This window comes from Acinonyx jubatus, chromosome E4, assembly GCF_027475565.1.
Source record: "Acinonyx jubatus isolate Ajub_Pintada_27869175 chromosome E4, VMU_Ajub_asm_v1.0, whole genome shotgun sequence".
NCBI classification, from domain to species: domain Eukaryota; kingdom Metazoa; phylum Chordata; class Mammalia; order Carnivora; family Felidae; genus Acinonyx; species Acinonyx jubatus.
In genome coordinates this window covers 45,668,024-45,681,071 of record NC_069395.1, presented here as the reverse complement: position 1 = coordinate 45,681,071, position 13,048 = coordinate 45,668,024, and the positions used below count along the sequence as shown (strand labels likewise).

At 39.0% G+C, this 13,048-nt stretch overlaps 1 protein-coding gene across 5 annotated transcripts in view; it reads right to left on the bottom strand.

Moving 5' to 3' along the window:
- HMCN1 (hemicentin 1) overlaps window positions 1–13,048 on the bottom strand; it is a 703,321-nt gene that overhangs the window by 639,950 nt on the left and 50,323 nt on the right. The window lies entirely within an intron of this gene.

The following is a 13,048-nucleotide window of genomic DNA, read 5'->3' as shown; positions in this document are numbered from 1 at the left end:
TAATGGATACATTTGGTATATCTCTGGTCCATTTGGGGCCATATCCAACTTAGTTATTAAAGAACTTGGAAATGCTTTGTAGAAGATGTCACTATTAAAAGCGATCTTGCCTATTTTGCTTAAACTCTAAAAAAAAAAGTTATAGAATTTCTTTAGGACATCCTAGAATATAGTGGGCTATTAATATGTATTTGTTGAATGAATGAGTGAATGGTATGGGGCTCTAGTATACTGCTGAGCAACTCTAATATTTATGCATAAAGTTAAGCATTACTTATTGGCTTCATTTGAATAGGTATAGTTATATAAAATAATAAGAATAGCTTGTAATCAAGTATCCACTGCAGAGCTGGTAGAGCAGGGATACTATTTTGAAAATACTATACTGGTATACTGGACTTGTGGCTCCTCACCCAGTAAAACCAAGAGGCTTTAACACTTTCAGAGAAGGGATAAAGAACAAAGAAGTTATTGTTCAACTTTAACTTGCAAATTGTATTTGTTAGTTCCATTTTTAGTTTTGATCTGCAGGTTTTGTTAAGAAATAATGGAAATTGTGGCACAAAAACAGACACTCAGATCAATGGAACAGAATAGAGAACCAAGAAAGGGACCCACAAGTGTATGGCCAACTAATCTTTGACAAAGCAGGAAAGAATATCCAATGGAAAAAAGACAGTCTCTACAGCAAGTGGTGCTGGGAAAACTGGACAGCAACATGCAGGAAAGTGAACTTGGACCACTTTCTTACACCAGACACAAAAATAAACTCAAAATGGGTGAAAGACCTAAATATAAGACAGGAAGCCATCAAAATTCTTGAGGAGAAAGCAGACAAAAACCTCTTTGACCTTGGCTGCAGCAACTTCTTACTCAACACGTCTCTGGAGGCAAGGGAAACAAAAGCAAAAATGAACTACTGGGACCTCATCAAAATAAAAAGCTTCTGCACAGCGAAGGAAACAATCAGCAAAACTAAAAGGCAACCAACAGAATGGGAGAAGATATTTGCAAACGACATATCAGATAAAGATATCCAATACCTATAAAGAACTTATCAAACTCAACACCCCAAAAACAAATAATCCAGTGAAGAAATGGGCAAAATACATGAATAGACACTTCTCCAAAGAACACATCCAGATGGCCAACAGACACATGAAAAAATGCTCGACATTACTCATCATCAGGGAAATACAAATCAAAACCACAGTGAGATACCACCTCACACCTGTCAGAATGGCTTACATTAACAACTCAGGCAACAACAGATGTTGGCAAGGATGTGGAGACAGAGGATCTCTTTTGCACTGCTGGTGGGAATGCAAACTGCTGCAGCCACTCTGGAAAACAATATTAAGGTTCCTCAAAAAATTAAAAATAGAACTATCCTGTGACCCAGCAATTGCACTACTAGGTATTTATCCAAGGGATACAGGTATGCTGTTTCAAAGAGACACATGCACCCCCATGTTTATAGCAGCACTATCAACAATAGCCAAAGTATGGAAAAAGCCCAAATGTCCATCAATGGATGAATGGATAAAGAAGATGTTGTGTGTGTGTATGTGTGTGTGTGTGTATATATATATATATATATATATATATATATATATACACAATGGAGTATTACTTGGCAATCAAAAAGAATGAAATCTTGCCATTTGCAACTACGTGGATAGAACTAGAGGGTATTATGGTAACCGAAATTAGAGAAAGACAAATATCATATGACTTCACTCATATGAGGACTTTAATACACAGAATAGATGAACACAAGGGAAGGGAAGCAAAAATAATATAAAAACAGGGAAGGGGACAAAGCATAAGTGACTCAAGTATGGAGAACAGAGGGTTACTGGAGGGAGTGTGGGAAGGGGGATGGGCTAAATGGGTAAGGAGCATTAAGGAATCTACTCCTGAAATCATTGTTGCACTATATGCTAACTAACTTCGATATAAATTTAAAAAATAAAAGAAAAAGAATAAAACTAACTAACTAACTAAAAATCATATGACAAGCAGCCAGCACAGCATATAGGTGCTAGACACATGTTTGTTGCACTCAATAACTTCTGGCAAGAGAAAGAAAGAAAGGAAAGAAAAGAAAAGAAAGGAAAGGCTTTTCTTAAAATACTAAGAACCAGAGCCTGAAAGAATGCAGAGAAATGAAGCTAGAAAGAACTCAGGACATGATAAAACTCTTAACTCAAAGGAAGGAGAAAAAAATACCTTTTAGTCACTGAGGGAACTAGAGATGACAGGAGACAGTGAGGAAAAAATGAAGGAGTTCAGACTCAGGTATCCGGACTGTCCTCCAAGTCTCAAAACCCTGGGTGGGGATGCAAATGGGAATAGAAACACCCAAATAGACCTAGAGGAATCCAAGTATGGGGGGACTCATTCCTCATTTCTCAAAATAAAAACTTTTTAGGGGAGCCTCGGTAGCTCAGTCAGGTGAATGTCCAACTTCAGCTCAGGTCATAACCTCACTCATGGGTTCGAACCCCGTGTCAGGCTCTGTGCTGACAGCTTGGAGCCTGGAGCCTGCTTCTGATTCTGTGTCTCCCTCTCTCTCTGCCCCATCCCCTGCTCATGTTCTGTCTCCATCTCTCAGAATAAATGAATATTAAAATTTTTTTTTAAAAAATAGAATAACTTTTTTAAAATGCCAACTCCTTAAAGAAGACTAGCATTTTACATGCCAATTCAACATGATGCTGGGTTAATAGTGTAGGAACAGTGTAGGATGGTATCTCACACCATAATATACAGAAAGCAAAAAGATGGAATTCCTGGGCATCCCAGGAAAACTGAAGCCAAGCAGCCTGGGGTTAGGATGAAGGGCCACAGTGAGCAGGGACTCCATGTCTAGAGGCTGTGATAGGACTCCCATTCTTCAGGGGAAGATAACAGTTGATGTCCCAAAGCAGGCAGGATCAGCCATACCTCAGTGACACCTAGGCACAAGATGTGACCAGTCACACCTGTCAGGCATCAGAGAAGACAAAGAGACAGCCCAAGTGCCATCCTGCCACCATGATAATCTAATTGTCCTTGTACCCAGTCATATTGGGGAAGGAAACGGGGGGGCAGTGAGACCCCATGACAGAGAGGAGACAGCTTCATAAGGAGTTTCAATTTTAAACCGATTGCTTTTATATTTAAAAGACACTATTTAAATTCCCTCTTACTAGTAATTTTTAGCTTCCCTCCCACAACCCACACCCCACCACCATCAGCAGAAGTAAGAGTTTAAAAACTACATTAGATCAGTTATATAAAAATAATTTTAAGTTCCTTTCTTTGTATGCCTGAGTTACATTAAAATAATAATAATTAATGATGGCTATTATCATATACCAGGCACTAAACTCACTACAACTGTTAACTCATGTGTTAATGACAACTATTCTATGAAGTAGGTACTATTCTTATACCCATTCTACAAATGAGAAAATTGAAACACAAAATCACACAGCTATTAAGTGACAGGACCTGAACTTACAACAGGCAACTGGCACCAGAATCAGGACTCTTCACTCCTTTGGTAAACTGCAGGTACTTCTGAGCAAATTCGACTTTGCAAATTAGCAAGCAGTACAGCTGGGATTCAAGATGACCTAGCTACAGTCATAAGCTCTGTTCACCACACTACTGCTTTTTTTCCTTTTCCCCTTCTTCTGATAATAGAACCACTTTTCCTTTGGGTACCTGCACCTTTCCACAAGAGGCTGTGTCTGTCAAGGATCCCCACCCAAACCAGCTGATCAGTGAACCTCCCTACTCACCATAAAGAGTACAGCAAAGGACCCAAGCCAGGCCAATTACAATCTCTCCTCTTCTGGGATTATAGGTGCCATGGTAGATGTTACTCGTTCTTTTTAGTAACCAACATATGCATCACTTTCTTATATGAGGACTCCACCATCTTGAAAGCAGATCAGAGAAGCCAAATATACCAGATACTCACTTTTTTAACCTCCCTTGCAACTATGGTGCCAGCATAAATGCCAAGCCAGGGTAATCAGAAATATAGTCTCCAGATTTTTTGCTTTGTTTTGTTTTCTGTTTGTTTATTTATTTATTTATTTTAGAGGGGGGGATAAGGGCATAGGGAGAGAGGGAGGGAGAGAGAATCTTAAGCAGGCTTCATGGAGCCTGACATGGGGCTTGATCTCACAACTGTGAGATCATGACCTGAGCCCAAACCAAGATTTGGATGATCAACTGACTGAGCCACCCAGGTGCCCCTAGATTCCAGCTTTTGATTAGAAGTTAATGACCTAAAGAAGTGGAGACTGGACACAATCTATTTCTAGAGAGGATGATACATGACAGCATCTACATCCAATTTCCTGAGAGGTTGCAATTGTAGCAACAGTGTTTGAGGCCTAGGGTCCAGTGTTGCTGTCAACAATACAATGCCCCCAAGGGGCCTGCTGCAGGTCAGTGAAGCTTGTCTGCAGGAAGACTGGGTTATAGCTTCTGATAGGGAGCCTCTGGGGCTTGCCTTACAGCCCTCCTGGAGGTTCTGTGAGCTACTTGATAAATCTCTTTTAATATGCCTTTACTACTTAAAATAACCATTTAGTTTCTTGTGCTTAAACCTAGGAATCAGGGGCACCTGGGTGGCACAGTCGGTTAAGTGTCTGACTTCATCTCAGGTCATGATCTCACAGTTCGGTGGGTTTGAGCTCCACATCGAGCTGTCTGCTGTCCACACAGAGTGAGCTTCAGATCCTCTGTCCCCCTTTCTCTCTGCCCTCCCCCCTGTTCATTCTCGCTCTGTCTCTCTCTCCCTCCCTCTCTCTCTCTCTCTCAAAATAAATAAACTTAAAAAAAAAAACAACTAGGAATCAGCTTTAGTGTTTAGCTGCTATAATAGGCTAACACAAATATTGTGGCTTAAGACAACTCAGAATTATTCTGTTATAGCTCTGGAAGTCAAAAGCCTTAACATCAGGGTATCAATAGGGTTGCATTCCTTTCTGGAGGCTCTAGAGAATAATCCATTTCCTTGCCTGCTTGTGGCTGAATACAATAAAAATCCACTTGGTATTAATGGTGTGGCAAATAAAAGGCTGATTTGAGGCACTATAAGAAAGGTACTCTCCTAATCCAATTCTCTGATCTGAAATCACAGACCTGGAAAAGTACAGAAAGGCACCTTTGAGGGAAAAACTTGCAACCACATAAAAGTATTGCTTATCCTCCTTCTAGCTTTTCTTACGGAAAATACAGGAAGTATGGCCATTTGACAAGATTAACCATGCACTGGAGAAAGGAAAATATCCAGTGCTTTGAATCTTTATTGACATTGGCTCTAAAATATGCTAATTCCTAGAGACCCATCCTGTGGTACACCATTCATGGTTAGGGATTATAATATCAGAGACGCCCACCTACTCATAGGCCCAATGTAACCATAAACCCATCATGTGATTATATTCCAAGTCGAGTGTATACTTGGAATATGTAGACCCAAAAGTAGGCAGAATTTATCATTCGTTCCCTGAACTGTGGAGTGATAGAAATGGATAAGTAAAAGCTCTTTGACCACCCAACTGCTAATAATACAAAGACTAGTTCCACCAGCAAAGATGAAAGATGGAGGGGTGGTGATTCTTACCACATTTCCATTTACCTTATCTTCTTGAAAAAAAAATTTTTTTTTTAATTTTTTTTTTTTTTAACATTTATTTATTTTTGAGACAGAGAGACAGAGCATGAACAGGGGAGGGGCAGAGAGAGAGGGAGACACAGAATCTGAAACAGGCTCCAGGCTCTGAGCTGTCAGCACAGAGCCCGACGCGGGGCTTGAACTCACAGACCATGAGATCATGACCTGAGCCGAAGTTGGATGCTTAACCGACCGAGCCACCCAGGCGCCCCTGAAAAAAATTTTTAAATTTTATTTGAGAGAGAGAGAGAGAGCGTGCATGCACATGGAAGAGGGAGAGAGAGAAAGAATCTTAAGCAGGGCTCCACACTCAGCATGGAGCCCAACACAGGGCTTAATCCCACCATCCTGGCATCATGGCCTGACCCAAAATTAAGAGTCGGAAGCTCAACCAACTGAGCCACCCAGGTGCCCCCATTTACCTTACCTTTTCATCACTGTAGCAGAAAGATAGATCTTACAGACTAACAGTGGATTATTATAAACTTAACCAAATAGCATCTCTTACTGTACCTCTCTTCCAGAGGTAGTATGTTGCTTAAGCAAATCAACATGGTCCTTAGAACCTAATATATAGCTATTAATCAAGAAAATGTTTTTTCTTCTTTTCTTCAGTATGCAGACACCAAAATCCCTATCTTCATGTTTCTTTACTCATGTCAATTTCCTGGATCTGTGCTAAAATCTAGTCAATGGATCCCTTAATAACACCATGTCACCTCCATATGACAAAAAGAAGTATGTTATAACAGATACCTTGCTAAGACTGTATATAAAAAGAAAGAAGAAAATCCAAGATGATGTCAGGATCTGAAACTTCAATAAAGTTTCTGGGAGTTCACTGATTTGGACAAGTTGAAATAGCATGCCCAAAGTGCAGGTAAAGTTACTAGCCTTGTATCCCTCCTCAGCTAAAAAAAAAAAAAAAAAAAAAAAAAAAAAGCAAAAGATTTTCATGGCTCTCTTCTGGAATTGGAAGGCAACATTCCCATAAGCATATTTTTTTGACCCACTGATTGGACCTAAAAAGCTGCTCACTTTGAGCAGTGGCACAAATCAATAGAGAGTTTTCTATCTGGTATGAACCATTGTTCAAGCAGCTCCACTACATGGCTTTTATGAGTCATCAGATCCAAAGTGTTTAAAATATCAAATGAGGCAAATACAGATGCTGAATAGAGTCCATGGCAAATCCTGATGCAAGAGTCATGTGGCAGCCCTTAGGGGTTTGGCTGAAGGCTATGCCCTTTTCAGCAAGTCATTATTTCCCTTGAGAGAAACACCTTGCTGCTGAACTCTGACAGAGACTAATTGTCAAATCACGGGACACCAGATGACCACTGTGACTGGGTTATCTCATCTGCCTCACCACAAATTGAGTACACCCTGGAGCATATTATCATCAAGTCGAAGTGTTTTTCTATAGGTTTCAAAGCACAAATACATTCTAAAAGCATAAATTGCATGAGCAAGTGGTTCATACTTCCAGCATGCCTACGTCTGACCTAATGCCGGCCCTCTTCAGCTCATACTCAGGATTCTGGAGAGTGGCCTGTGAATAACTGACTATTGATTAATTGCCAGGGAGAGTGAACTTTACATCACTGGTTGTTAGATTTTTTTTTTTTCTGATGCACAGTTATTTTCATCAGTCACATCCTTTTGAGTCTTGCCTTCAAGCTTTACTAGGGCAGCTCCAGAGAGCAGCCTTTACTCAAGTCCAATTTATCTCCATAATTAAAGTGGTAACTTTCCAAGTATTGTGCTCTATGAAATCTCTATGCCCTAGCTGGTAACAACATGAATATTTGCCAGTCCTGTGTGCTCCAAATATTGTTCTGCCCATCCTTCTAGCAGTTACTTCCCTGGCCTCAGACAGTTTCCTCTCACATGTGCGCAGATCACTTTTTAGCCAAAGACTCAAGGGGATCCCCCTAGAGATCTCTGGAGTTCTCTCTTTATGGAGTTCTGTCTCCTCAGTACTCCACTCTGAAAAATCCGGCAGCCTTGACATTCCCCTATGTCTGATCTTCATCTCTTCAATTCAGCAAAACTAACAGAGACATCCCCCGGCCCCAGCCACATTTCCTCTAGATAGTGACTCTAGATAGTACTCATCTTGTTAATTTCCTTTCTTTCAGTCCTACACTGTTTGTTGTCCAATGCTTGAAAAACATTATTTTGTAGAATTTCTTGGGTACTTTCCAGTTAATGTAGTATGGTAATCCAAACTCTGTAACTCCATCCTGGCTGAAGCAGAAGTCTACAGCATCATTCTTAATGAGGGCCTTAGAATTCCACTGAATGGATGTATGATCTGGGCTACAGGTATTTGATAGGAAAACCATATCTTGTTCACCACTGTACCCAAAGATTCTGAGGAATGATGGAATTTGGCATATAACAGGACTGGATAAACATGTATTTACTGAATAAATTAATATTGAGACTATGTCTCTTTATTTCTTAGTATAAAAAGTGCTGAATGAACATTTTTGTTGCTAACCTCTACCGGAGTCCTACCATAATAATTATTTATTTAGGATATATTTCTCTAAGTATAAATACTGGCTCAAAGAAAAGGCAGATTTTAAGGCATTAATGTTTACTTCCAAATTGACCAAATGGAATCAATTTACATCCCCACTGGCCAATAAACTTTTTATGAATACTTATTTCTCTATATCCTTGATAAAACTGGATATTTCATTTTTAAAAATCTTAATTTCATAGGTTTGAGAGGTTAATTTTAGTAGTTATTTTTATTTATTTGATTACTATTTAGGTGATCATTTTTACGATTTGTTTTCATTTGTAATCCTGAGTGATTGTCTACTACTCAAAAGTTCTGTGATTTTTGGTGGGGGGGGGGGCGCCTGGGTGGTTCAGTGGGTTAAGTTTCTGACTCTTGTTTTTGGCTCACATAATGATCTCGTGGTTTGTGAGTTCTAGCTCCTCACTGACAGTGGTGAGCCTGCTTGGGATTCTTTCTCTCTTCCTATCTCTCTGCCCCTCCCATGCTCCTGCTCGCTCGCGCTCTCTCTCTCTCTCTCTCTCTCTCTCCCCAAAACAAATAAATAAACCTAAAAAAAGTTTTGTGATTTAAAAAAAAATTGTTTAATGTTTATTCATTTTTAAGAGGGGGGTGCATGAGTGGGCGAGGGGCAGAGGGAGAAGGAGACACAGAAACAAAAGCAGACTCCAGATTCCAAGCTGTCAGCATGGACCCTGACGTGGGGCTGGAATCCACAAACCACGAGATCATGACCTGAGCCAAAGTCAGCCACTTAACCGACTGAGCTACCCAGATGCCCCATGATTTTTTTAATTAACAAAATAGACTGTGGGAATTCTTAACCCCTATAACAATCATCCTGTATTCAGTGCAATGTCCAAAGGTTAGAGAGATATTCACTTTTAATCATTGTTTTTCTATCATCATGTTTAAGTCAGTCCAAAACCAAAGAGCTCATTTGGCACTCCAAACAATAGACAATATGTTCAAAGGATCCAGCAGTCTGGTAGAATCAAACAGCAAAAAGTCAAAGAAAAGAACTATAATTAAAAGCACTTTTAACAGGTCAAAATCTCATTAATGTTTTACCGAGCAGATGGCATTAAATAAGTAACCAAAGATACATGCTCATTATTATTGTCCCCACCATTATTCCTTTGATATAAATGGCTCAGTAGAGGTGAGGCACTTACCCAGATAATGAGATTCAATAATTAACATGGTACCTAGTCTCTCTTCCTACAAAAACACTCAGTGGGGTCAACAAAGGAAGATACATACTATTCAAGAGAAAAAGGAATATTCTCATCTTATAAAGTAGGTAATTTACCCCAACATTATAATTGCAGAAACATTGGAAATTTCCAATATTATAGCAAATGGTTAACTAAATTATGGACCATGTCTCACTACAGAAATATGCTGCCATTAAAAATGTTTCTTAAAAAAATGTTAGTATCATGGGAAATTGCCTATGATATAATGTCAAAATTTTTTGAAGAAACTGTATATGCACTAAAATTACAATCATGTAAAATATGTTTATTATAACATATGCATAAAGGACTAGTAGAAGATACACTAAAATATCTATGCCTTTGTAGTAAGATAATAAATGGTTGATTTTTCTTTTTTCTTTTTCCTTTCACAATGACAACATGTTATTTTTTTCACCCTGATAAAAACAACACCAGAGGCCACTTTTTAAAAAGGAGAGACACATACCAAGCTGATAACAATAGTCACTCCTAGGGAGAGCAGTAACACTGAGGTAAGTATTTTCTCTCGCTCTCCCTGTCTTTCTCTTTCTTTCCTCAACAGATGAAGTAACTAAAGTTTCAAGAAATGTCTTGACTTTGGGAAATTTACATGGAAGTGAGAGAAAATCCCAGATGTTCAATGAAAGCACACTGAAAGCATGAAACTCACAGTAATATATCAGACTTTAGCAAGCCTTGTTAAAAGGTCCATAGTGGACAGCTCTCTGCCACAACATCACTGGGCAGACATTAGCTCACTCAGGCTCACTCAGAACAAACTAGGGACTGTCACTTGTCTTCACATTAACCCCCCCCCCCCACCTACTTACTGACATGTGCTTTTGTTATCATAGATGAGCTACCTGAGTTATAAGCAATTTGTGTGCTAGTTCTATTCCTTTTTTACATTACTCCACAAATCTCATTTCTCACTGTTATATTTTCCATTTTTTTTTTCCTTTTCTAGTTGATCATCATCCACCTTGGGGGAAAAAATGCTCTTAGATCCATTTTCCTTTCTAGCTATCACTTCATTTCTTTTCTCCCTGTTGGAGAAAATCTTCTTAAAAGAGTTATCTAGGCTTGCTGTCACTATTTCTCTCCTCCCATCTTCTTTTAAACCCTTCTACTTCAGACTTGTGCACCCACTACTCCCGAATGACCCCCATGTTGCTAAACCCAATGATCAATTCCAAGTCCTCATCTGACTTGATCAGCAGTATATGAGATAGTTGATCATCCTCTTCATATTAATAAATATCAATCTGTTTTCTCCCAAGGTACTTCTGTTTTCCTTCTACCACTCCAGGTGCTCCTTCTCAATGTCCTTTGCTGCTTCCTTCCTTCTCTTTACCTTCTCTTTTAGCTGTAATGGGCAGGGCTCAGCCCTTGGATCTCTCTCCTCTTCTCATTTACTACCACACTCTTGGTGATATTATATGGTCCCTTGTCTTTCATCTGATGACTTCCAAGTGCCCATCTCCAGGTAAAACTCTCTCCTAAACTACAGACTTCAACATCTTACTCAATACCTCTTTTTGGATGTTTAATAGACACCTCAAACTTAACATTTCCAAAGTGGAACCCCTGATCTTCCTCCAAATTCTGTTCCACTCATAGTTTTTCCAACCTGAGGAACAGCAGTTTCATTCTTTCAGCCCCAAAAACCCTTAAAGTTATCCTTAACATCTCATTCTCTCACCAAAAAATCTTATAGGCTCTACCTTTAAATTATATCCAGAATCTAACCTTTTCTCATAATGTTTATTACTACCATTCTGGTGCAAACTAAAATCACCTCTGGTCTGGATTATTGCAACACTTTTCTGACTGGTCCCCCTGCTTTCACCCATGTAATCAGAACTCATGTGATGCTGGAGGGATCACTCTGGCTGCTATGTTAAAAAGAACTGCAAAGGAAAAAAGATATTATCTTAAATTTTACAGTTGAGAAAACCAAGGCTTAGACAGGCTGAGTTGTTTGTTCAGGATCATGTAGCTAATAAAACATTAGAGGCTATTCTGTTTTCCCTTATACTCTCTGCCATTATGTTATACTTTCTTGATATATATATATAGGATGCCCTTACTTAGTGCTTTGCCTGGGGCAGTCCTGGTTTACACATGTTGCCCTAGCATGATTTAATTGTGCCCTCCTTTCACCCACAAATATATCCTGCTTTGAATGACAAACTACATGACACAGATAGATACGCAGATAGGTATATAGACATATGTCTGTATAAATATCTATATAATATAGATAAAGGTAGAGATAGCATATAGCGTATATATTTTATCCAATCAATAAGCAGGAATGGGAATATAGATTATCCTACTTATTGTCATTAACATCAAACATTGAGTGAGATCTGTATTGGTTCAATAACTGTCAGCTCCCTTCAGCTGCCAAGGAATCATTTAACTCTCAGAGATCAATTAGAAATCCCCGACCCCCCATGAAAAGAATCAGTGGCTTTTGGTCAGTATTTCCCTTTAGAGTTCCCACATCCTCCCCTCTCCCTTACCAGTGCTCACACATGTGAGTCTTTAACTCTACCATTACTCAGTCTTAGCCCCTGGTCCTTCACTGCTACTCTCTGATAGAGATTTTCAATCAGATTTGCTGCCAACATCTTGGTATGCCACTATCAAATACCGCCTTACCCCAAACCAGCTCTCCCTTCAGACATCCTTAATCCTATGAATGAAGGTATCTATTACCCAGACTCGGACTGCAAGGTCATCTTCCACCTCCTGATTTGCTCTGCCTCACCCCATTCACCTCATCTAGCCACCAGCTTTGTAAGTCATCAATAGACTTTATATCTATGTCATTGGGGAACTGTAATAACCTGGTCCCCTGCTCCCTGCAAAAGCTTAATCTGGAAAATCTTCCTCAAGTACTGCTATAATTACAGCTTTCTTTTTCAGAGCATGCATTCTGCAGAGTCCAGACCAACTTATAACTCCTCCAAAGAAACCTTCCACCCACAGAAAGACATTTCTTTCTCTATCAAGCCTCTTATCTCTAACAATTGCTCAACACTCTTACTGCCTGGTACTGTTATCTTTTCTCTTTAATTAGAGTATGGCATTCCTGAGGGCCAGGGTCCTATTTCAACATTTTTTTTTTAATCTCCCTCAAGTCTTATACATTTCTTGGTGCTAAATGTTTTCCCTATTTGTTGGCAAGAAAGTTGAAGGACAGCCAAATTAGATGAAGTATACATTGAGACAACTTCAATTAAAAAAACAAGGATTGAAGTAGGCCTCCAAGAACATCTTTTCAATCTTAGAAAAATTAAACAAATATTCTCTAGATTAGTCATATACTCTAGTATCATTTCATCAAAACCTGTTGAGAAGATTCTCTTTAATCAATATATCTGAACAAATAATCTTGAAGATGAAAATATATGATTCACTTGTCCTAGGCTACACTGCTGGACTTTCTGATGTTCTTGAGTATATTTTTCATTTACACATAGGATCTTCATTCTTAAAATACTGTCTAAATTATGATTCCCTAAAGAACAAATGGGGATAAGTTGACTGAAAAAAAAAAGAAATTTTATTTTTGACATTCAG